We start from the raw sequence: 25,723 nt of genomic DNA, 5'->3' as shown, positions 1-25,723 counted from the left end.
GCCATGTGGGACTCAAACCCTCTGACATGGGAAATAGTTCCAGGGGGTATTTAGATTACAATGGGCTTTTCTTATGGTTTTTAAACATGCAGTGGCTTTTCAGCAAATGAAATTCACACACACACACACACGCACACACACTCCTCAGTGATTAGAACTTCCAATGAACCAGAATTTATATAAATAATTCTGTAGGGTGAAGGGAAAGTAGCGATATTTAAATACATACCATGCTACAGACCCTATGCTAGACACTTCCTAAACACTATCTTACCTCCTCACTAATCCCTCCAAGGTAGGTGTTATCATCCCAACTGTATTGGTGGGGAAACTGAGGTTCAGAGAGGTTAAATTATTGGCCTAAGATGATCACAAATAAAAAGAGAGGATCAGGAAGCTGACACCAGTTGCATATCAATTACATGCCAGGTGCAGGGCTAGGCATGTTTTAGACATTTCCTCACTGAGTTCTTATAGTAACTTTATTATTATCCTCATTTATAGATGAAAATCAGAGTTCTAAGAGGGTAGGTAGTGTTGTCTCATGTCACAGGCAGGATTGGAAACACATTTTTGTCCATATCACATCGCCACTTTTAGTGATTCCACTTTTAGGAGCCAGAGGCTGCTCACAAGCAAACAGGCTTACCTCAAGGATGTGACCAAAAAGGGAAGCTGGCCAGAGGTGACTTAGCACCAGCTCCCAGACCTGTGTCAAAAACTGTGTTTTATCGTTTCTTTACTCCCTTAGCAAACATTAAAGACACACTGCACAAAGCATCGCAGAGGGCACTGGTGTTCAAAATGACGACTTTAATGCTTGCGTAACAAAACAAGATGCGTATATGTTCACTGAGGCAGTAAGCGAAGCATTTCAGAAACAAGGAATTGTTGGTTAGTGGAAATGTACTTGACAAGATCCTCCATACTCTCCAAGCACTTCAGCAATTGGTATTTAAATCTGTGTACTTGGGAAATGTTCTTTTCTTATCACGAATAGGTCAATTTCCAAATACTACAGGGTGTGGAACTCAAAGAAAAACCAGCTCCCATCTATCAAATACCAACTTGGAGTCAGGACCAAGCTGTATATATTATCTCTAAGTTTTACAATAACTCTGAAGGTAGATATTATTTTTCACATTTTCTAAGACCGGAACCTGAGACTGAGAGAGATTAAGCAACTTGAAATACCAAGTCTTCAACTAGTAACGGATGGAGCCAAGACTGTGAATTCAGTTCTGTTTCAGGGTTTGTGTGCTTTCTGCTCCTGCAGTCTGCTGCTATGTGCACAAATGAAGCTTATTCCTCAAATTTTGGCATCTCCTCTTAGGGCTTTGCTTTAAAACCCATGAAGCACTTTGCAATAGTTTCAAATATAAGCCCTAAGATTTGGGGGCCTAGTGACCCTTATTTTATTCAAAATTTTAGGTTGTGACCCCTTTGAAGAATGCAACTATGTACCTTCTCCATCTATGCTTTCCTTTCCTCTGTAAGAGCCTAGAGTGTCCAACATATTGTAGGTACTCAGGAAGTGTTTGTTAAGTGAAATGTAATTTTTTGCTTAATTGCTTTTTTTTTTGCTAAAAGAAGACCAGAAACAGCCACCAAGAAGGGACTGCTTGCCACTCAAGACTGCAAGATGTGGCAATTAACTGGAAGGAAACAGAAAAAGAAAACTATAGGAAGTAGATATACGATTTCAAAAGCATAGAAGTTGGGTTATTCGGGATTGGAACAAATAACCTGGGGCATGTCAATAATCTTGGTCAAGTTCTTCCTAACCTTTTTCACAGGACAGTGCTCACAGGAAAGATGATACTTGTTCGGCACACGGGGATAAATAAAGGATATTTGCTCCCTGCAGAGTTGACCATCCTTGGGCTCCGGCCAGCTCAACCCCGTCCAGCATCCCTGAGAGCTAAGGGGATTCACATCTTGGCACAGCTGTCCTGCATGCCCCAGAGCATTGATTAGGAAGCATCGTCTTAGAAAGTGTCACAAAACTATACAATAAGAAGCAATGTCTTTTGCTTCTGTACCCCTAGTGCTTGGCACTGTCAGCCTCAAAACTGTTCGTTGAATTGAATGAAATGATGACTTTGCATTTTCCAGAAAAGACAATACTTAGCATCCTTTGTTCAAGAAGATAGGGCAATGTGGAATAATGCATGTTAGACATGTTTTGAAATGAAAGCTAAAGAAACAGTGTGGTGGATTTACAAAGTCTCTCAGCTAGTCAGTGGCAAAGCTGGGAGAGGGCACATTTTCTTCTTTTTTTTTTTTTTTTTCAGTTAAATGGTGCACTACAGTCCTTCTGCTTGGGAGATTCACATAGAGTGACCAAAGATGCCAGATGTTTCCAGCGGATAGACCACTGTGAACAGTATGCCGTGCAGACACCCGGAGTTTATTTCTGTGTGTGTGAGAGGTGGAAAGGAAGGAGCCAATGAGCACTGCATGCTGCATGGTCTGGATTCTATTTTAGATTTGTGATGACACAATGCTGTTTTGTGATTATTTGTGTTCTTTTTTAATCTAAAAACTTTCAAATAGATATTTCCAATGTCAAAATTAGAGGAGACCTGTGTGCTTGTATGTGTGTGGTTTCTTTGCTGGGGTGTAACTTGGAAACCATTGCAAGCTGATGATAGCAGCCGTTACGATTTGACTAGTCTGGCATGAATTTTTCCCGAAGATATGCAACAGCAATCATCCGAAGACTACCCACTCACCAGAAAAAATAAAAGACAAAAAAAAAAAAAAAAGAAAAAAAAGAATGATCTTGAAAGAAAGGGAAGAGCTGAAGCAAGCCTGCAAGGGTTTTTTATGGCCCAAATTTGCTTCTGCAAGAGGTACCTTCTTGAAAGTGATACAGAAGGGCTGAGGTTCTATTTTTTTCTTTAACCATGCTCTTGGGAAGTTGCAAAAGCTGAACAGAAAGTATGAAATCTGGAAGTTTAAAAAAAGGCACAAAACCTCCCCAAAGTGGCCAAAAAAATGACTTATACTGAGAAACAGAGGACATTTTGCTTACTTTTAATTGTCCCAAATCTCACTCATTTAGTTCACCATCTTTTTTTCTTATTGACTTAGGAATTAAGAAAGCCTACCCGTCATTGTCCTCATCGCTTTCTTATAAATTCTGTTTCCATATCATGTCAATTATTCTTGTAATTTATTATTAATAACAAAGTTCCAGAAATACCACCTTCAACAAAGCGAATCATGTGGACGTAGCTTCTGATGCACAGGAGATACTGGCAGATGTAACCGAGCGGGGCTGGAGACAAGTCCACTCCTGGGCTTCATGTGAAAGCTGTGATACATCATCTGGGTCTGGTTTGCTGAGCAAAGATGCCTGAGGTCACAACAGTTTCATTTCTGGAGTGGCCTTCTTTGGGGCGTCTGAGTGGACACAAAACTGGTTTAGATCCAGAGTCAGTTGCTGACTCTGCCACTTAACTAGCTGTATGACCTCAGACATCACTTGGGCTCTCTGAGCCTCAGGATTTCTCAACCGTAAAATGGGGATGCATAACCTCCAGCTACCTCATTGGGTTGTTGTGAAAATTAAATGATGAAATATAGGCAAAGTATTTGGCATGTAGTAAATGCTATTCTTCTCCTGCTTCTGCCATGTTTTAGTAGACCCAGTGGGCTATGTGGAGGTTGATAGGTATTGAAACCAAGAATGTATGAGCATCTGTTGTGTGTGAGATGTGTGCATTGAACTTAATCCAAGACTCAAGGGGATGGGAGAATGGAAGAGGGCTCACATTTGTTCATTGTCTGCTGAGTGTCAGACTCTGTGCTAGATCATCTCACATACGTCATATTTAACTCTTGCAATAACCCTATGGAGTGGGAGTTATCATACACATACCCCTCTGCTTTTATAGATTAGGAAACTGATGCTCAGGGTGTTTCTTACCTTCTTAAGATCATGTAGCTAAGTGAGTGGTGGGCTTGGGAAAGGAATTCAGCTTTCCCTTCAGTTTATCAGGCAACTGACCAAGTTCATAATCTCAGATGTGTATTTTAGGAAGTTCCCTATAGACAGACCATATCTAATTCTTTCATTCTTGACAATGGCTGGATCATGGCGTTTCTGACATGCTGATTAACTGTGACCCCACTTGTAGCTCTCTTCTGCCTGAAGACAGTGTTTGTCCCCTAGCCCTTCTGATGTCAAGAGTAGAAAGCTGCCTTTTGAGGGCTTTGCCCGGAGTGCAATGGGGAGAGACAAAGGCTCTCAGCTTTAAGTGTTCTGATTTGGCCGACTTCTTTTTCAAGTTTTCCAAGCCTTACTTCACTTTCACACCTCTGTGCCTTTGTGTGAGCTGTTTCTCCTATTTCACACAGTCTTACCCTTCTAGATCTGGCTTGACTATTCCTTCATATGTCAAGGCTTTCTTTACTCAGGTAGAATGAAGTGTATACTCCCTCATATTTCATATGTTCTAGCAGTCGTTACAATGCAGTGCGTTTAACTGGCTTCCCACATACTTCCACTAAGCTGGGAGCTTCTCAAGAGTATGGATTGCATTTTATTCCTCCTTGTATCTAGTATCTGCTCATGGCATGCACATAACTCATGTATTAATACTAGCAATCAATGAATCAAAAGAAACTAGCGTTGACCTCTGCATTGCTGTGACATATCTGAGAGCAGTGTTGTTCTCTGAAGAGGCTGATCGTCTATGCCCATGTTTCAGGCCTTTGCCTCTTCTCAGCATCCTCATTTTTACTCTTCTATGGTCAGAGCAATCTCAGAATAGCTCTAATTGATGACTATTTTGGTCCAAACTATACCTGGACTGTTTATTTCTATTCTCTACCTGGGACCCCTGGGGATTCTCATTTAATTGGTTGGGCTCTTGCCTCACAGAGCTAATTGTTTAAATATAACGAGCACAATACAAGACGCTCAGGCTGCAGCTCTGAGATCTCAGTATTTGAGGAAGAGATACACATGCGTGCAAGAAAGAAACCATTCATGAATGCTGGGGGCGGGGGAGGAGATGGCAGTTGAAAAGGATATGAAAGCCACTGCCGTTTCTCATGTGAGCAGAAACTCCAGCAGAAGTTATCAGAGCCATTCATCTATATGATCATTCACTTATGCGTTTTTTCATTCATCCCTCCTGTATAGCCTAGATTATTGCAAGAGCCCCTCAATGATCTCTCTCCCTCTCTTCTGGCTCCTGTCCAGACTATCTTCTGCAGCACTGACCATGACATTTCTATGGTTTCCTGTATTCACAAGATAAATTGCAAGATCCTTAGCCTGGCGTCCAAGATTGTTGATCTAGTCTCTTCCTGCTGGATCCCCCTCATCTCCTGCACCTCTCTAAGCTCCAGCAACACTGGACTCTTAAGAACCCCACTGAAATGTCAGCTTGTTTCCTTCCATGCTTTTCTGTGGGCTGTTCCCCATCTTCTAGATTTTTTTCCTATTCTCCCATTTAGTTGTCAAAACTCAGTCAACCTTATCTCCACTGTAACGTTTTTCCTGACACTGCCAATGTGAAGGAGGTGTGAGTCCTTTTTCTCCACCATAGTGTTGTGGGCATAAACTTGTCATAGCTCTGATTACACTGTACTGAACCTGTCTGATATTCGTCTTTCTTCCCACTGGTCTTTGAACTTCTCATAGTCAAGGCCCATGTATTATTCCTCACAAGAACAGTTCGTGACATAGACTAGGTGCTAAATAAATACACATTGAATGAGTACATTAATTGTATGCTGCATGCTAAGGAGTTTGAGTGTTACCTTGAATCCAAACGGAGTCATTAATAGGTTTTAAGCAGAGGTAGTGGCAGGGCTGGGTTTGTGCTTAGGGGTAGAATGGAGAATGAATGGGGTGGGGCAATACTGGAGGCAAGGAAACCAGCCCACCTTCTCACCCTCATCTTTAGCCCCTTCCACCATCATTATACTCCACTCACCCTGGAAAGTGTTCACCTCATGGACTTCTACCCTCCCTCAGGACACAGCTAAGACATCATCTCCTCCCAGGACCTGTCTTTGACCTATTTCCATAACTCTGTGTAATGTTCTCAATAGTAATACAATATGTTTAATATTTATTGAGCATTTTATGTTCTTAACACTTTTCACTTTAAAAAATTAATCATCACAGTGGCCAATGAGACACTGTTATGAACCTTCTTTGACAGTTGAGGCAACTGAGATAGGTGAAGTCACTTGCCCAAATTACCCAATTGAAGCTCACAGAGGTTAAGTTACTTGCCCAAACTACCCGGCTAGGAATAGTAGATAAGATGTGAATGCAAGTCTGACTCCGACTCACTGCTCTTACCTGTGACAACATCTGTATCATGGTTTCTTTCTCTGCCCACATCTCATATCACAGTAGGACACCTCACACAAGCTGTTGGATTTAATTTAGTTCTATACCTCCAACCAGTATATTAGTTGGTATGGGGACATCTGGAGGTTTCAGGATTGTTTGTAGTGTTTGTAGTGTAGTGTACCCCAATTCCCTTGTTTCTTTTTCCAGTGTCCTTCAAGATTCTTTCATGATATTCAGTTTTCAGTTGTATCAGATCACTTTGCTCTCTTCCTTTGATATTTTGACTTGAAGTATTCTTCATCAGTCTTTCCTGTTGCCCATGAAGCCGTTGTTCCTGGTGTTGATGAGATGGTGACCTCCCCTTCCAGGGACCTGTTGTTCTGACATGGTTAGCTGTGATCTACACTTCAAAGCCCCATTGCCAATATCATTTTGATAGCAGGTCCACACTCCCCAAATCTCCTTTCCCTGCAAGGTCATGACCCTCAACTAGAAGAAGAGAGGAGAGTATTGCTTGGGGCTATAAGTCTTTTAGTTCTGTTACGGGCTTGATGGAACTTGTATTATGGTAGAATCTAGACAGGGATGGCCTCAAACTCTGCCTCGACTGCTTCCTAGAACTTCTGTAAAATGGGGGCACTAATGTCTGCTTTCCTGATTGTGGGGAGGATTCAATGTGACAATGGGTATGAAAGCTCCTTATTTAGTCCCTGGTTAATAGTCCTGCTAAGCACTAATGACTCCTTTCTTGTCACCATAAAGTTACCTTGGAGCGTCCTCATGATTGGCTACTTTGTGTGAATCAGTCTTGTTGGGTAGAGGCTCATGGGCTTGATGGTGATTCAGGTAAAACAGAATTTTCCACCTATTTACCATACACCAGACACTGGCTAGGCATTTCCATATTTGTTGTGTCACATATCTTACCACATGGTTGGCATAGGTCTTCTCTAAAGGGTCAGATAGTAAATATTTTAGGCTTCTCAGGCCATAGGGCCTCTATCACTTCTCCTTAACTCTGCTTTTGTAGTATGAAAGTATTTACATACGTATGAAAGTATATAAATGAGTGAGTATAGCTGTGTTTTGATAAAACTTTATTTGCAAAAAGAGGTAGTGAGCCAGATTTGGCCTGCTGGTCATAGTTTGCTGATCCCTGTGTTACTAGAATGTTCTTGGTCAACTCTCGCGCCTCCATATTGTAGCTACCTACCCCAGAAAGATAACACATTCATCCCGTAGCTTCTTTAGCCTTCGTGTGGTTATCTCTGTTCTCTTGGTAGGCAGACATCAACCACCATGGCAATAGGTAACTGAGGATCTCTGACCCAACTCCATAATGCCTGTGCTCATCCTTGTTTGCCTCAAGAAGCGCTCTCTGCTTCCTGAACAGGCCCCACCTCACACTCTGGCCACAGTCCCCTCTTCTGTTTCACTCCAATCTGGAAGGCTTCACATTCTTCCACTTGATGTCCTCTTGATCTTCCTCCATCCTATCAGAATGTTTTCCTTTAATTTCCTCCTAAGATTTTCTCTATTCCATATAAGAATAGTTTATTCTCAGGCAGAGATTTGAGATTTTGTTTCTGGAATTGGACAGATTGGGTTTGAATTCTGGCTTTTCTACTCACTAGCTGTGTGACCCTGTGCAAGTTATGTAAACTCTGTAACCTGTTTTCTTATTTATAAAACAGGGACAATAGTAGTACCCACCTCATAGGATGTTTGTAATTCATGAGGGAATGCATATACCCTGAGCACACATTGTGTGGCCATAGGAAGCACTTGCTCATTCATTCATCAAATATCTACTAAATATCTACAATATGCCTGTCGCTGCATGTCAGCCTTTATAATAATATCCAAGGTCACACGTTGTGTAAATAGGAGTGCCAAGACTGAAGTCAAATCCACTGAACCTCCCCAACTGCATGCTTCTTACCCAATAATGACCTTGGAAATAAATATTGTTAGGAAATTTATGATTTTTCACTAGTATTAGTGTTTTTGGTGCACTCTCTCCACCCAATCTCCTTTTTACATCAAATTCTTTTAGAGCCTCCATAGTACTTCCAAACACACACACAATTCGGGCTCAGTAAATAGTCATTGAATGAATGATTTTGGTGAGCAAGCCAATATCAAGTGGATTTTTCAAAAATAATGCAAAAATATACAAAGGACTTGTATATTCTTTACTTATTCCTACTCTACCTGACCATCGATATTTCTCCCATTATTCACTTTTGCTTTGAGATTGATCTTTTCAATCATTTCTCACAATTACCTAAATCCTACTCAGAATTCTCATTGCTTCCTGCACCGTGATGTTCAAACCATAGTTCACATGCCATGCTTTTGAATATTCAGTGGCTTAGATTGGTGCCAAACCTAATTTTCCCAATGTCCCTTGCTTTCTCTCTCATTGCTTTTGACAGGAGCCAGGCTCACCACAACACACTCGGCCTGTCAGGAAGGCTGCAGAAGCTGCCCCTGACCCAAATTTTTGGTGGCTGGGCTGGTATTCCTTTGCCTTACAAAGCCTTTAATTGAAAACAACACATGGATTCTTACTTGTTTAAAATGTCTCCAAGTCCTGGTATACATTGAATCGAACCCAAGGCCCCAAGACCTATCATCCCTAGAGAAACACAACATTAGAGGGGATAGAGCTTAGGGTGGGAAGACCTATAGGAATGCAGAGGTCTGTAAAATGGCTCCAACACATTCTAGGAGGTTTGGCAAAAGCTAGAACTCTTGTAGCCAGACGCGTTTTGCATGAAGTTTGAGCTGATTTGACATTGTGGCAGGGGAAGTCCTTGCTCTCAGGGTTTATTAATTCATGATTCACTCATTAGGATTGTGTTTTGTGTAAGGTGTCCCAGATGTTTAATGATTCCTGCTGAAATACTGCCAATGCTTTGCTTTCCCACTCTCTCCCCTCTTTACATTCTTGGTCAAGATCAAACAGCATTTGAATCTGGTATGCTTGATTTGTATTTAGGTCTTGGAAGTCAAATAATGTGACAAGATATAAACTTGGCAAGATCTATTCCCCTCACCCTCTAAAATGACTAGTGTAACCATCTATTTTAGCTATTCAATTGAGTCCTTCAGTTAGGCTCAGATATCATCTGCAGTGGAATTGTCAGAAACATTATTTTCCTTTTAGAAATTATTCAAATAGTGTCAACAAAGACACCATTCCGAACTCCAGGCTCTTACACTCTCAGAGACATATATGGCACACTGATAAGTTCTTATTTTGGTGAATACCTCGTTATGCCACCAATGGCCCTAGTTGGAAAGTTGAGAGTTATTCTTGACTCTTCCTCTCAATATCTAACCAATTCCTAATTTGTTCTAATTCCACTTTTTTTCATATTGTTTGAAATATGAAATTGCATCCACTTCTCCCAAACTCAGTTCATGTCCTTGTCATCTTTCTTCTAGAATATTGCCATAGCTGGCTGACTAGTCTCCCTTCTTATATTACAGTCTTGCCCTCTTCCGTTCCATCCACCAGTCAGCAATCATACTGATCCATCTAAAGCATGCATTTAATCATGTCATTCAGTTGCTTAAACATTCTTGATGGTCCCCTTTTCCCTTAAGATGGGGTAATGCCCCAAATGACAAGCACAGCCTACCACATCCAGCACAACCTAGTCTATGTGTTTTACTTCAGCTTCGTTTTTCACCATCACATCTTCATTCTTTAGGATCTACCATATTGTCTGGGCTGTACACGAGACAAGCCATATTCTCTTTAACTGCTGTGCCTTTAATCTGATTCTTCTTCTGTTTCTTCTTCTGAATGGTTCTATTGACTTGTCTTCCACTAGCCTTATTCATCTTTCAGGACCCTGCTTAGCTGCCACTTCTTCCAAGGAACCTTCCTAAGTCTGGATTATGAGCTTCTCCTCTATGCTTCTTCAGTACATTATACTTACTCCTGTCATAGCATTTATCATACAGTATTGTGATTATGTGTTGCCTTTTTCATTTAAGCAACTAAACTATAAGTTCCTTGAATATTATATTACCTCATGGTCACCATTGTATTTTCAATGTCCTAGAAGGAGTTTGAGGGAAAGAATAATTTATGCCGTTTTTTTACTTCCCTTGGCTTGTCTATTCAAGGGATACCAGATGGATTCCCTTTTTTGAACACATTAAGTTGGATTTCTTTCATGGTTCTGGCTTTTATCTAGATGTTTCCTTGGCCAGAAATGCCTTTTTCCATCTTCTTCTTTCTCCATGTGAGTTCATCCATGGCCAATCACATAATTTTTAATGTTTTATTTTACATTATTTGTTATAACTAGAACAGCTTAGCTGACTGTACACATCAGGTATAGGATGGAAATAGCATTGTTTATTCAGAATGAAACATCTTAGAAAGAGTGCTGGAATGGGAGTCAGGACCCAGACCCCTGGTCACAGCTGTACTGATGACTTGCTGTGTGACCTTAAGCAAATCAATTCTTCTCTCTGGACCTCACCTTCTTCATCTAGAGGACAGGCACAGGCTTTGGTTTTGGGAAAAACTAGACATGGTTTTCCGTCCTATCTCCATCGCTTACTTGCTATGTGACCTTGAACAAATTCCTTTTCTCTAAGCTTTGGCTTCTTCCTCCATAAATTGGATATTAAGAGTGCATATTTATTAAGGTTGATGGGAGGAATGGATTGAGAGAGTGCCTCTAAAGCACTTCGCAGAGTTTACATAGTAAATGCTTAATGATTGGTAGTTATGATGGTGGTGGTGGTGATGATGATGATGATGATGATGATGTTGTAACTTGATGCGAATAGATTGTCACAAGGTTAAAGTAAGAGGACTAGAAGAGAAGATACCTAGGATAGTTACTTCCATACGGTGAGTATTAAAAAATATTGTTGATTGTCAACAATCCAAAGAGGCTTATGCACCTCTATGTTCATTGCAGCATTATTCACCATAGCCAAGAAGTGGAAGCAACCTAAGTGTCCCTTGACTGATGACTGGGTCAAGAAAATGTGGTATATATATACAATGGAATACTACTCAGTCATAAAAAAAGACAAAATTGTCCCATTTGCAACAACATGGATGGGCCTGGAGGGTATTATGCTAAGTGAAGTAAGTCAGAAGGAGAAAGACAAACACTGTATGATCTAACTCATATGTGGAATATAAACCAACACACAGACAGAGAAAACTGTATTGTGGTTACCAGGGGCAATGGGGGTAGGGGGTGGACACAAGGGGTGAAGAGAGTCATATATATAGTGATGGACAAACAAAAATGTACAACCCAAAATTTCACAATGTTAAAACTATTAAAACATCAATAAAAAAATTGTTGATTGAAATGGTGCACTGCACCCAGCAGGAACTCAATAAGTATTTGCTCAATAAGTAGGAGGGAGAATTTCCTTTTATGTAGATAGTGAGAAAACAGTCTGAGGTTTAACTCTGGCTATTTGAAAGATTTGAAAGTGATGCTTCTCTGTTAGAGATGCTTTGTGTTCTCAGTGTAATAAGGGTCCCAGGAGCCATTTTAGTTAGTCCTTTGGGGCATATTTTCAAGCCAAGATTTCATCCCACAAAATAGCTTTTTCTCAGGCTTTGTTTTTCAAACACAAGCAAAACCAAGTCTCTTTTCAGTGTATCTAATAAATATCATAAATTTTCAGCATTTATATCTTTTCCAAATAATGTAAAATAATGATAGAATTATTATAAAAGGCTATTTGTCACCTAAAGCTATATATTCACTCAGTAAAGCGGCATGCATTTCTAAGCCTTGAATAATCTTCTTGTTGAATCATTCTTTCTTTGGGGAAGGCACAAAAGCTAATGGGACTCTCCAAGGATGGGAAAAATGCTGTGTTCTCTTATAAAGGAGGAAACGTACACCTCTGATATTTGTAATAATCCTGTATAGCCCTATATATCTCCTCATTCTTTCCTTCTTCCAACCATGGAAAAGTTATATATCCATCTCTGTGGAGTATCCACCATGTGCCCGGCATTCTTGGGGAGCTTCCCATATGGTGTCTCTAATCCTTAACAACCCTACAAGGTAAATATGATCATTTTCATTTTAATATGAGGAAGCGAGGGCTCATGGAGGGCAAGTGATTTGTCCAAGGTGATGGGTAGGTAATTTAATTTCGGTCTGTCTGTTCTAAAATCCATCCTTTTTTCACTCCACCACACTGATCCTTCGCTGGGAGCTGGGGATTGCCAGCTTCACTTAGGGTAATTAGCAGGAAGCTCTGAGGAGTTAAAGGACACAAGGTACACGACAAGGAAGAGGCTCTACTGGGACCACCTCTGGGTCCAAGGCTTGCTCCTTTATAACACGGCTGCCTTTTGCTTGGATGGGTTAAATTGCCTCAAATCCTTCAGCAAATAGAAAAGGAAAGTCAACACACTGATGTGCGTGAGGAATTGGGAAGTATTTAAGGTTGGTTTGGTCATCATAGAGTCTCACTCCATAACAGACCGATTGTCCATTCAGAGGCCTTTGGTTCAGCATCACATTATGTACTCAATGAACATGCTAGAGGATGTGACCGGAAGTATGGCCCAGTGACCCATGTCAGGGCTTAGGTTTGGTGCAGTCCAGGACAACATAATTCTTTCACTGAACCATCATTCCTGATCTCCCATTATGTGCCAGGCAGTGTGTTGTATCCAAAGCAGTTCTTAACCCCAACTGCCACTAGACATATCTGGGGAGCTTTGAAAAAACATCAATGTTTAGGCTTCCCTCCCAGAAATTATTACTTACTTAGGTTAGAATGGGGCTTGGGCATCAATATTCTTAGATGATTCTAACGTGCACCCAGAGTTGGGAGACTCTGGTCTAAAGGTAAAGAGACCAAGAAGTAACAGCAGAAATGGAGGAAATGGGGAAGTACTTAAAGGGCAGAGCAGTGTTTCCCAGACATTAGTCAAGTGTGCATCACGTTCACAGTGTTGTCTCCATCCACACACCAACTGGACTGTTACTTCCGTTACAGGTTTCTTTAAATCTCTCATTGAAAAAAATAATCTCTTTAAATAGAAAACTTTACATACTTACCATAACTTGAAAACCAGCATCATTTGCCACTAAGAGAAGATAAAACATAAAAATAAACAAAATAAAGATAAAGCAAACCATATCTATAGTTCATACACAACATTTCGGGAAACATTGGTTTATAGGGCAAGAAAATGGGATTTGGAGGATGGACCTGGATTAAGGTCCTAGTTCATTGCTCATTATCTGGGTACCCCCCAGACAAGTGAGTCAGCCTGTCTCAACATTATTTTCCTTATGTATAAAATGGAGTTAATATATTTACAATGTCTTGTTTTTTGCTACATAAACGAGATCATTCCATGAGAAAGTGCCTAGCTCCGTTCTGGGCACATAGCAGATAGATGCTCATGAAATATAGCTTCTTTGGCACTAACTGGACTTTATTATTAAAAACTTATGACTAGAGGTATGTGCAATGCTCTTGGGGCCTAACTTTGCAAGAATTGGGGAGTGCTGTCAGGTCAAATTGTGATTTGACCCAAGTCTTAGAGAGGGAGTAAAGGTGCTCCAGGTGGATTGGGGTTGAAGGGCATGACACAACTGGGAGATATCTCATTTATGTTTATCTAAAACTGGCTTCCATGAAAATCAAGTTGGGGAGTAGCAAAAATCATTTCTCAAGATTTCATGTGTATGTATATAGAAACGGAATGTATTCTGGCAAGTGTCTGTTCGTTTGTGGGACAGTTTTTGATATATCCCTCACCTCTCCCCATTTCTAGGACAGAGGGCTCCACTGAAGGAACTATTTCCAATAATTATTGTTGGATTTCAGGTTAATTTGGCCTTCAGCAAAGACAAGCCTTGTTATTCCTATTTTCATGACTCTGATTATTCCTGCTAGTATTAGGCATGGTCTTTTCTGAGAATCCTCAAGAATATTACGATTCTTTATGCAAATACTTGTCTCCTGCTCTAGACGGCAGCCAGCACCATGTCTCACAGATTGTTCATGTAATAAATGATAAATGACTTGCAATGATATACTTGGATGGAAACATGTAATTATCAATTTTTGCAAATCATCAATAACTGTGTCTAGAGTCTCATGCATTTCAAATTAAAAACTTTATGGGTGTGGTTTTATCAGTAATATTTGAGATTGATTGACTGACTGATTCAATTTGATTCATTCCTTTATTCATTCAAAAAAAGTCAACCAGCACTACTAGTTAGTAGACACGGGGATCCTGAGATAAATAAGAGTTTTTCCCTCTCCTCAAGAAGCTGAGAGTCTTAAGGGTGTAACAGACAAATATAAACTGTAACAAAAATCAAAATAAAATATGATAAATGAAGGCAACAAAAATGTTGAGCAGAGCTCTAAGAAAAGTGTCCATGGGATGCTGTGGGTACCTAGGCAGTGAGCAGAAAAGCTTATCACAAATCCAGTTTCATTCTGTGGTCAATGAATTCTTGGCATTTACTCAGAGAAGCCATCTTTTTCCTTTTTATACATTCATCATAACTTGACATAATTATCTGGATAACGTCTTGCAAGCTCCAGGAGGGTGGTGACAGTGGCTGCCACGTTCATCACTGAATCCTCAGTGCTTTGCTTAATTAGCACAGTACTCGGCACATCATGGGTGCAGACGCATGTTTGTTTAATGGCTATGTGGATGAACTAAAACTGGCCACAAATGCAACAAAGAGCTATGATAGAGGTCTGAAAAGGATATAATGTTGGTGCAATGGTTAGTGCCCTGGAGCACATTCTTGCTTCCGGAAAAGAGATTTCTTTTCCAGTTTAAATGTCCTGAATTGTATTAGCCTCATTGCCACCTTTCATAAGCTAAAGGATTCCTGGACCATAAGCACAATTCCAAATGTAGAGACATTCCCAGCAACTGAAGGAATGCCCATGAAACTCAGAGAGGCTTTCTCCAAATGGACCAGATTTATAGGGTGAGAAGAGATATGTGAATCTAGGCCAGAGGCCAAGGTTCCCTATTTATTCAGTCGTTGGCAAGTGAGGACCTCAACAAGATATAAAAACAACTGGGTTCTGCATACCTGCCCTTGAAGGATACACAGGCCAGAAAACTCCATACACAGCCCCTGTGTCTACACTACACTAGGTCAATCTCTTGGTGTCTTAGAAGGAGCCCAGGCATTGCAACAGTGGCTTTACAACCAGCTCTGCTACTTTCCAGCTGTGTGGCCCAGGCCAGTCCACTGTACCTCCCCTTGGCTGTAAAATGAGGACGTGGGCCCTCTAATGTTAAACACAACTGTGGTTGAGTGTCCTGGAGACTGGAACCCAAGACCTGAGTGTAAGACTCAGCTCAGCCCCTCTACTTACTGGTTGTGTGATTTATCAGCGGGCAAGACTGTTCTGTGCTGTTAGAGGAGGGACTCTTCCTCCGGCCAGAAGCCAGGTGTCATGGACACTGAAATCAATCTAGTGTGTGAAATCCCCACTAGATTGTGAGCTCGCTAAGGGCAGGGGCTGCATGGTGCCCTGGTCCTGCGGTGCGCAATTCATAGCAGATCCTCAGTATGTGTCGTCAGTGAAGGAATGAAGCCTTATCCCCATTCCAGTGCTGAAGTAGGTATTGGTGCCTGCCTGTCCACGGATGTCCTCTAGATGGCAACCTCAGCTCAATTTTGGACTGGAGTCAGCCCCTCCGGCTGGGCGATGTCCTAGCGTGGAGTAGTTTGTTGGAAATCCAGTTTCATACACTGCACACGGAATCCTCAGGACGGCAGCAAGGCTTCTGGAAATGCCAGCCAGCCAGTGTGAATCTCTCTTCTGTTCCAAGGGAGATGATGGACGTGGGTTTGTTATCTTCCCTCTCCCACCAAACTGTTTTTTGGACAAGGGAAATGGCCTCCTAAGAGGTGGGGAAGGTGGGGAAGGAGCCAACCTTTCTTCACAGGCATCTTCACAGGCATCGTCTGGTGGCCTCATGTGGATTTTCTCACTTTTTTTTTTTTTTTGTGAGGAAGATCAGCCCTGAGCTAACATCTATGCCAATCCTCCTCTTTTTTTGCTGAGGAAACTGACTCTGAACTAACATCTATTGCCAATCCTCCTCCTTTTTTTCCCCCCAAAGCCCCAGTAGATAGTTGTATGTCATAGTTGCACATCCTTCTAGTTGCTGTATGTGGGGTGCGGCCTCAGCATGGCCGGAGAAGTGGTGCTTCGGTGCGCGCCTGGGATCCGAACCCGGGCCGCCAGTAGTGGAGCACGCGCACTTAACCACTAAGCCACCGGGCCAGCCTGTGTATTTTCTCATTTAATTCTCATGACCACCCTACAAATAAGTAGTGTTATTATTTCCCCCTTTATAAATGATGACACAGAGACTTTGAGACATTGATGTATCTCATCAAAGTCAAGCCGCTCTTTCGGAAGCGCTGGGTTGCTAAATCATGTCACTCTGATGTCTCAGCCACTTTTACCTGTCCTCTCTGTTTAACTCCCGCAGAGAAAAGGTCAAAAATCAAGGGTGAGGGAAACGGAAATACAATGGCTTTAATCAAGCATTTGGATGTAAGATAAGACAGTAAGAGTTGTCAGCTCCCGGCAGTCATGTCTGCTTTAGCCTGAGAAGACGACCAGTGCCTCAGGTCTTGGCAAGATGGGGTTTTATTGTCCGTGGAATTCTGTCACAGCTTCCAGGGAGTCCCTTTTGAAGGACACAGTCAACTATAGAAGTTCTAGATGCTTCTGATTGAGGAACTGTTGTCTGAGATGAGGCTCATTTTCTCGAAAAACAGATCTCTAATCTCGTGCATTTTTGAGTTGGCTGACATTTTTGGGAGAAAGGTGAGTGGGAAAATTCATCATTCATTTGTGTAACAGATATCGATTGAACTCCCATTGTGGTTTGGACCATGTTCCATCACTTGTAATCCCTACAAAGTTGAAGCATATGGAAGCCCTGCTTTAATAAAAGGAGATATTAAGACACGTGCAAACATAAGTAGAATTTAACGTGGAAAATGCCAAGGGCCTTGAACTATTTTTGAGTTTGGGAGGAATTACATATTCTCAGTTAGGGGACTCTGAGAAGGCTTCATGGAAGAGGTGATAACTGAGCTGGGCCTTGGAGACTATGTAGGATAAAGATATTCAGTGATTACTTGAAGGGCACGAGGAGAAGAAGTAGTGGCACATAAAAGCCAAGAAATGTTAAAAACCAAAATGTATAGTTGGAGAACAATGAGTCCTGCAATTCCACAAGGGTGTAGAGAAACCGGGGGAGTTATAGTCAGAGAAGAGATACTGGCTTCAGATTGGAGAGGACTTATGTGCCACATTCATGCCCCATTATGATTATATTTCTGTTTATCCTTTTTCTGTAAAGTTTCACTTGATACGTTTGATGTTATTCTATTAGGTACATGTAAATTTAGAATTATTACATCTGGTGAATTGATCTTGTATCAGGAAATATGGTCTCTTTATCTTTAATAATACTTCTTACCTTAGAGTATATTGGGTGATATTGGCATAGTTACACCAGAGTTCTTTTGGTGAATTTTTGCATAGTGTGTCTTTTTAAATTATTTGACTTGCAACCTTTCTGTGTCCTTATATTTAAGGTGTATTACATGTAAGCAGCATACAGGTTTTTTCTAGTCTGACAGCATGTACCTTTCAATTAGAGAATTTAGTCCATTAGCATTAAATGTAATTACTGATAGATTTGTGCTTTTGCATCTTCTTATTTATTTTCTATTTGATCCACTTGTTTTATGTTTCATTTTTTTCTTTCTTGCTTTATTTAAGAATAAGCAAATATTTCTAAATTTGTTTTCCCTCAAAGTTCCATTTCCCCTCTTTGTTAGATTTTTAGTTAAACATTCTTTTATTCTACTTCAAGTAGATACCCTAGAGATTACAAGATTGATACTAAATTTATTAAATTTAACATAAATTAATATGTTTCCCACTGGCCCAACAATGCTAGGATTTGAACACTTTAATTTACTCTTTATTGCTTTTTTTTGTAGGTTATATTCATTACAATTTTACATATATTTTAAACCCATAAAATTTTAATTTCTTTGTATGGTCCATATTCATTTAGTCTTACCAAAATATTTAACATTTCTGTTACTCTTCGTTTCTGCTTCAATCTCTGTGTTTCCATCCGGGATTATTTTCCTTCTGCCTGAAAATTTCATTTTCTTTTTGTGCAGATCTGCTGGATATGAGTTATCTCAGTTTTTGCTTGTCTAGAAATGTCTTTATATTACCTTCACTTTGAAGGTTATTTTCTCTGAGTATAAGAGTTCTACATTTGTGTTTATTATGTTTTCCAGCCTTTTGTAGACCTGCTTCCATTGTCTTCTGGCTTCTATTGTTTCTGATGAGAAGTCAGCCTTATCTTCTTGTTTCTCCTTTAAAGTTAATATATTTTTTTCTCTGTCTGTTTTTAATTTCTTTTTTGGTTTTGGTTGTTTGATTATAATATGCTTAGGTGTGTTTTCCTTTGTATTTATCCTGCTTGGGTTGCTTCACATCTTTTTTTTGTTTTGGAAAATTGTCAGCCATTTTTTTCACTTTAAATATTCTTTCTGTCTCATTCTTTCATCTTTTTCTGGGACTTTAATTACATATATATATATTAGAACTTTGTACCTTATCATTTATATATATGAATATATGTGGATATATATGATTATCTACCTATCTATCTATCTTACCTCTTTCTGTATTTTTCATATTTTTTACTCTCCTTGCTTCAGCCTATATATTTTCTACTGATCTAGTGTCCGTTTGGCTAATCCTTTTTTCTGCTGCACCTAATTTGCTGCTAAGCCTAGCTATTGAGTTCTTTTTTTTTTTTTTTTAAAGATTTTATTTATTCATTTTTTTCCCCCAAAGCCCCAGTAGATAGCTGTATGTCATAGGTTCACATCCTTCTAGTTGCTGTACGTGGGACTCGGCCTTGGGTTGGACGGAGAAGTGGTGCCTTGGGGCGCGCCCGGGATCCGAACCCGGGCCGCCAGCATCAGAGCGCGCACACTTAACCGCTAAGCCACGGAGCCGGCCCATAGCTATTGAGTTCTTACTTTTAGTTATTGCAGTTTTCAGTACTAATATTTCTATTTGAATTTTTTATTGGTTTAATTTCTTTGGTGAAATTGTCCATTTTGTAATTCACTTTATTTTACATAGCAATCATAGTTAGAAACAATATTTGGGTTATGTGGCAGGCAGAACTGTAAGATGGGCCCCCAGTTCCACCCTCCCTCCACCTGTGTACGTTGCACGTATGATCCCCTCCCTCTTGAGCGGGGGTGGTACCTGTGACTGTGTTGGGATATTGCTCCCTGATTAAGTTATGTTGTATAGCAAATGTGATGAGACAGTCATTTCTGTGATGATACTTCTTCATAGCAGACTGAAGAGAAACTCTCCTTCTGGCTTTGGAGAAGTAAGCTGCCAATTTGTGAGACGGTCACACGGCAAAGACTTGAGGGTGGCTTCTAAAAGCTGAACAGCCAAGAAGAGAATGGGGCCCTCAGTTCTTCCAACAATCTGATTGAACTTGGAAGAGGATCCTAAGCTCCAGATAAGAATTAAGCCTCACTGAGTTCAGGCTTGTGAGACCCTGTGCAGAGAAACCAGCTATACTGTGCATGGACGTCTGACCTTTAAAAACTGTGAGATAGTAAATGAGTATTGTTTTAACTCTCTGAGTGTGTGGCGGTTTGTTATACAGCATTAGAAAATGAATACAGGTCATTGATGAATCTATTTCTGTATCTTTTTATGTTCATCTTGTTTTTTTTTTTTGTTATATTTGTTATTTTTATATTGAAGGCTTGGCATGTAAAATTGTAGAGGCTTTTGATAATATTCTCTTCCTCTGAAGGGGGTTCATCCTATTCTCTAATAAGCATCTAGGGTAGTGGCAAATCATCATAATGCAGTCAAGAATGGGGTTCAATCAAGGCTTGGTTGCAATGTTTGTACGGCTGTATCTGAATTGTATTTGCCCTCACTCTTAGGGGTAGTCCTTCAGGGGTTACAAACTGAAAGCTGGGGCATTCACTAGGGTTTTCCTTCGAAGCAGACACTGAGCTTTAATTTTGGACCCCTCAATAACTTGGTGCTATGGACTGAATGTTTGTGTGCCCCTCAAATTCATATGTTGAAGCCTAATCCCCAAATGTGATGCTATTTGAAGGTGGGGCCTTTGGGAGGTAATTAGGTCGTGGGAGTGGCACCATTATGAATGGAATTAGTGCCCATATAAGGGGAGACAAAAGAGAGATGATCTCTTTCTTCACCATGTGAAGATGCAGCAAGAAGGTATCTGCCCCCAAACCAGGAGGAGGGCCCTCACTGTGAACCAAATTGGCTGGCACCTTGATCTTGGACTTGAGCATTCAGAATTCTGAGGAATAAATTTCTGTTGCTTAAGCCTCCCAGTCTATGGTATTGTTTAAATAGCAGCCCAAACTAAGACATTTGGTATTGGCAAGAACTCTGCTCTGCTTTGCAATGGCTTATTGACTTGTATACTTAGCTTCCTGCCTGCTTGAGCAATTTATGTTTCTACTGTGCTCTTCATGTCTCTCTGATTCCTCACTAGCAGAGTCTTTAACATCCATGTTTCGACTGAGAGCCTGATCAAGGCAATGCAGGCTTTTTCTACGATGCTCCTCAAAATTATTCCAGCTTCTCCTTGTTGCCCAATTCCAAAGCCACGTCCACATTTTTTTAAATATTTGTTATAGCAGCACTCCATTTCCAGGTACCAAAATTTATATCAGTCGGAGTTCAACCAGAGAAGCAGAACTAGTAGGAAATAAATAGTAAGAGATTTATTGCAATGAATTGGCTTATGTGATTGTAGGGGCGGGCTAGGCGAGTCCAAAATCCATAGAGCAGGTCATCAGAAAGGGAAGACTGGAATTTTTGGACATGGACTGAAGCCACTGTTCATAAGTAGAATTTTTCCTTCTCTCAAGGAAGCCTCAGTACTGCTTTTCATTCAACCAATTGAATCAGGCCCACTCAGATTATCTAGGAACATTTCCCTTACTTAAAGTCAACTGATTATGGACTTTGTTTGCATCTGCAAAATACTTTCACAGCAACATTTAGATTAGTGTTTTACTGAATAACTGAGGGCTGTAGCCTAGCCAAGTTGATACATCCAAAAGACCATCACAATTGGACACGAGCTTGCCCTGCCTTTGCAAATATTGGTCCTACTTTCTCTGCTTGATCAAATATCTTCAACTCTTGGTTTTAGTGTTGACTCTTCACTGTCTACTGCCCCTGCCCTCCCTTCCCTATATAAAATTAATTTCTTTCTCTTTGTTGCACCTACGGCATTGCATATGCTATTCTCTTACAGCATTTACTATGTTTTCTTATAATGAGATCTACAGTTGTTTACTTACTTACTGAGCTCTGACCTCTGAAAAGCATAGACCAGGACATCATGGTCCATGTCTGATGCTGAGCAAATGCTCCATAAATATAATTTAAATGTTTATTGATCCGTACTAAAGTAGAAGGTGTGTTTTTATTTGTTTGTTTTAAAATCTTAATTGAAAGCAGCTGACTTTCTTGGGAAGACTCATTTGAGTGGGCCACTTAATTATGCAAACATATAGTGAGAGAAACACAGCCATCGTATTGAGATAATGTGTAGCAGAAACTTTTATAACTTTATCAAGAGTGCCACTCTCCAGATGAATGGTATGCGAAGTTGATCTCTGTAGAGGAGGAGGTGAATAAATTTGCATGAGGATCCCATGGCTTTTTAAAAGAGAAGAGACAACAAACCTTCTCCCTTCTCCCTGAGATTCTAATTAGGAGAAAATTATTGGAGTGAAGCTGGGTGGACCTGCTGAAGATCTGGTTGTAGGAAAAGGCAATGAGATTCTCCAAATAAAATTCTCCTTAAGGATGGGAAGACCTAGGCTGATGGCCTGGATCTAAATCACCTGGGAGGTGGGACAGTTGCTTCACACTGTGAGTGACGACAGAATCTCTTCCAGATACAGCCATCTCAACTCAGTGCTGTGCTCTGGGAAACAGTCCTGAACATGGTGGTGAAACTGAACACTAGTCTCAGCCTGGAATTCCTTTGGCTACTATTGCCCCTGAAGGAGTGAGATCATTTTCCTTTGAAGAATGGTAGTGCTGTGAGTAAACAGCTTGGCTAGTGAGGGAGTATTGCCATAGTAACCAGTAATCCATTACAACAATCTAGAATGATAAGTGGTCTTGCCAGTAGCAGCAGATTGGAATTTGGTACCCTTCCTCCTCTGATGTAATTTATTTTTTACAGCTTTATTAAAGTATAATCGATATAGAAAAAATTGCACATATTTAGTGTATACAATTTGACGAGTTTGGACATATGCATACACCCATGAAACCACCATTATATCCATCACTTCCAAAAGTTTCCTATGTCTCTTTTTATTTATGGTAAGAACACCCGATATTAGATCTACCCTCTTACAAATTTTCAAGTATTCAATACAGTATTATTGACTACAGGCACTATGCTGAACAGCAGATCTCTAGAACTAATTTTGAAAGAACTACTCTTTTGGACAATGTACGCTTTGTGTTTTGGTGCAGGTTAGTGGAAGAAGAGAGTCCCAAGGGAAATAACTATTTGCTAATCTGGCAAATGAGAGATCAGGCACGTATAATTGTAACCAAGTTTGGCAGAACTTGTCATGTCAGTTTCAGATGGATTCAGTGAACAGAGGAGTGAATGATCACGTATGCTATCCCCCTACTGCAAGGTTTAACAGGGAGGATATGGACTTTGGAGTCAGAAAGACCAGAGTTAGGAATCTGATTCCAACGCTTGCTACCTATGTAAATGCGAGCAGTGATTTAATCTCTCCGAGCTTCAGTTTCTATTTCTGTCGCATGTGAATGTTCATGCCTATTTCAGAAGACGACCTTTTGTGAGACAATGCAGGCCTCCTGATTCCCACCTAGATCTGTCCCGACTATTCACTGTATGTCCTTGTCATATGGAAACCATTCACAGACCACCAGTTTTTCAAATCCTGCCCTAGAGAAAGGCTGAACAGTAGGTACTATAAAAGACTGTTTGCTGCCAATGTGCATAGGAATCTGTTCTCCACCAAAATTGAGCGTGAGAACATCGCCATCGCACGTATTCTACAAAGTCCTATTTCCCCTCTACAGCTAAGATTGTCCTCTTCTGTCAAATGGAGACAGTGCTTGGGATCAAAATAGGATCAAAATTCAAAAGGAAACAAAACAGAAGTTGAAGAGAAAGTGCTCTCAAAAGGAAGTGAAAATACAGGAGGCTTGAGATTGCTCAGGATCGTGGTTTTAGGTACTAGAAGATCTATTCTTACACTTTGCCCCTTTATTATTTATATTAACAGGCAAAGAGGTGGGAATTTGCTGCACAGAAGTGTTTTTGACTGTACTGAATTCACTATGTAGCTGGCTATTAAATTTATATCCTATGGTCCTGATGGTTCATTTTGGCTCTCTCTATAATGTAAGCTCCATAAGGGCAGGGGCTGGGGTTTATCTTGTTGATTGTTGATCCTCAATCAATTCATTGACTCACTCATTCATTCATTCAAAAATATTTTTGTGCTTTTGCTATTTGGTAGGACTGTCCTACATGTAGGGAAAAGACATAAAAGTATTCTGCCTTAATAGAACTTTTATTCTAACACGGGGGGTAGATAAAGATCAATATTTTCTGATATGATTTTCTGACAAATAAGGTGTTGTTATAGACGATTTAGGGGATGTTCTCCTTTAGATAGAGTGGTCAGGGAAAGAATCAGCAATTTAAAGCACCATAAAACATGCAAGACAGAGGGAACATGAAACACACAATTTTGAGACTGGAAATAGCTTGTCAAGTTCTAATAATTTGTAGAAACCAGTGTAGCAAGAGGATGGGGAGTGATGTCCTGCAGTCTGGCACTTAGCAGACACTCAATAGATACTTAATCTATCCTTCTGAGGTCTTGAGCCCTGTAAGTGGCATTCCTTCTCATTGGCCTAGTCTTGAAACTCTTCAGCTCCCCCTTTTTCCCCATCCACCCCATTCATTCAGGTACCATATCCTGTTGTATTTCTATAAACTTCCCAAGTCTCATTCTTACCCATATTGATTCTTTCCCCACATTGATGCTGATTGCCCTACTGTAAGTCCTCTGAGCTCTTATTCACAGTACAGCAATAGCCTCCTCTTCCTCTAGTCTATAGTCTGCATTATCATTGCCTCCCTGTTCCCTGGTCTATCTTTCCTCCATTAGCAAGAACTGTGTGGTATCATGAGGTTGGCCACACTCATATCTTCAAGAATGATCCCTCCTATGCTAATGCTACACCACTGACATCTTTGCATTGTGATTGGTTCAAGGAAGGGCCTGTAGCCTGGGCAGTAATGGGCTTCCCCGTGGTCAAAATTGATAGGTCCATGCATGGTTACACATTCCACGTTGGTCCACTCATTGCAAAATCCTGGTTCACTGATTGGATGAAGACAAGCTCTCTCTTCTTTTGGATTTGTTGTAAGTGCTTGAGGCCTAAGGTTGCTGCAGCTATTTGGCTCTCATGTTGGAAGCCAACCTAAGGAAGAGCTGAGGGATGAGAAAGGGCATAGCCCGGGAAATTGTAGACAAGAGGATTTAAAGACCTTAATCACTTTCCTCAAGCCCTCATCTCTGGACCTCAGTTTTGTTAACCAGACAATTTCCTTTATCATTTGAGGCATTTTGAATTGTTTCTTTTTACATGTGTGAACTCTTCAACTCCTGAGTAAGCTATCATCTCAATTCTCACTTTATCTACCACATGCTAACGTCTGCCATAAGAATTATAATAAAAAAAATAGCTAATATTTATTGAGGACTTACTATGTTCTCAGTACTGTTCTAGTCTTTTAAATATATTATCTCATTTATAGCTCACAATAACCTATGAGTTAGATATTATTAAGGTCATTTTACAGATGAGGAACCTGAGGCCCAGAAATGTTAAGTAACTTGATCAAGGCCACCTGGCTAATATGGAATAGCAGGTATATTACTTATATATGGCTGCATGACAAATTACCTGCAAATTTAGCAGAGCTATATCAAGTTTTGCACTGTGAGTAAGTACTATAGCCAGGAAAAGACAAATGTCACTTCTGCTCACCTGTATTGGCAAAAACCATTCATGTGGGCTATTATTGGTTGAGCTGCATCCCCCCAAAAGATAAGCTGAAGTCCCACTCCTGGAACCTATGAAAGTGATCTTATTTGGAACAGGGTTTTTGCAGATGTAATCAAGTTAAGATGAGGTCATACTCAATTAGGGTGGGCCCTAATCCAA

The sequence above is a fragment of the Diceros bicornis genome, chromosome 21, assembly GCF_020826845.1.
Source record: "Diceros bicornis minor isolate mBicDic1 chromosome 21, mDicBic1.mat.cur, whole genome shotgun sequence".
Taxonomy (NCBI): domain Eukaryota; kingdom Metazoa; phylum Chordata; class Mammalia; order Perissodactyla; family Rhinocerotidae; genus Diceros; species Diceros bicornis.
This window is presented reverse-complemented; position numbering follows the sequence as displayed.